Raw genomic sequence first — 1117 nt, 5'->3', positions numbered from 1 at the left:
GTTGGATGGTGAATTAATGTAGTTTTAAACCAGTAAGTCTATAATTATAGCAGAAACGAGCCTTCCATTCTCCATATTGTTTTCCTCTGTCCCTTCTCTGGCTTGGTCTATACCATAGGAAGCAAACCTTTGCTTCTAGATGAGAGACTGTCAGACAGTGGTCATGCAGAGAAGAGAGGACAGAGCATTTCCTCCTGTGAGCCTCTGAGATCACTATAGCCTGAGGTCCTGTTGATGCTTGCCAAGTTTAAAGCCATTCTTCCAGAAGCTTCAGGACCCCAGATCCCAAACAGGAACAACTCCCCACTGCTTCTAGTCCCAGGGGTTCAGCTAATCCTGTCTGTTCCTGAAGGCATGGTTTTAAATGATCTCATGTTTAGTTTCTCTTTAGAGTACCTCAAAATACTGTTAAGATTCAAGTATCTGAGTCTTAAATAAATAATTATAAAAAGATATTCTGGGTTGAACTTCATCGTATACTGACAGCACAGAGATACCAAAGTCATATAGCTTAGCTGGAGAACACTGAAACAGGGAGCTAATTATGGAAGTGTGTTCAGTTGTCTATCGGTAAGTCAAGTTTGATTTCATCTTTTTAAGTTGAGTAGTGATGTAGCTGCCCTTACAATAAAAAAGAAAAGAAAAAGGATCCTCCTCACTTGTCAAACAACAAAAGGTATATAACGGTGGCTGATCATATTTACACACAAAAAGATGGTGTTTATAAAATGAAAAATGCAAAATGCTACAGAAATAATTCCAAAGAGCAGAACAATTGATTTGTCACCTGTCCTAATTAGCCAAGACAAAATGAGTAGACACTTCATGAAGTCTTAGAATTACTGCAATAAAAAGCCAATCTGATGTTATTGATCATTACATGAATAGGTGAGTGGCAAATAGAATTCAGTCTTTAAAATGCATTTGCCCATTGGGGGCATATTTATTTTTGCTTATGATCTATCAAAACGATTACACATAGCCTGGGGATGTGTAGCTCAGTACTAAAGCACCAGTCTTCTATGGAGAGGTTTTCGGCTCAATCTTCAGCATCATGGAACAGAGAAGAAAGAAAGAAAAGGGAAGGGAAGGGAAGGGGAAGGGAAGGGGAGGGGAG

At 39.1% G+C, this 1117-nt stretch overlaps 1 pseudogene; it reads left to right on the top strand.

Annotated features, from left to right (window-relative positions):
• The first annotated feature begins 544 nt into the window (after window positions 1–544).
• LOC110307755 overlaps window positions 545–1117 on the top strand; it is a 2077-nt pseudogene continuing 1504 nt past the window's right edge.

The sequence above is a fragment of the Mus caroli genome, chromosome 13, assembly GCF_900094665.2.
Source record: "Mus caroli chromosome 13, CAROLI_EIJ_v1.1, whole genome shotgun sequence".
Taxonomy (NCBI): domain Eukaryota; kingdom Metazoa; phylum Chordata; class Mammalia; order Rodentia; family Muridae; genus Mus; species Mus caroli.
The sequence above is the reverse complement of the archived record's forward strand: the minus strand, read 5'-3'. Positions and strand labels throughout refer to the sequence as shown.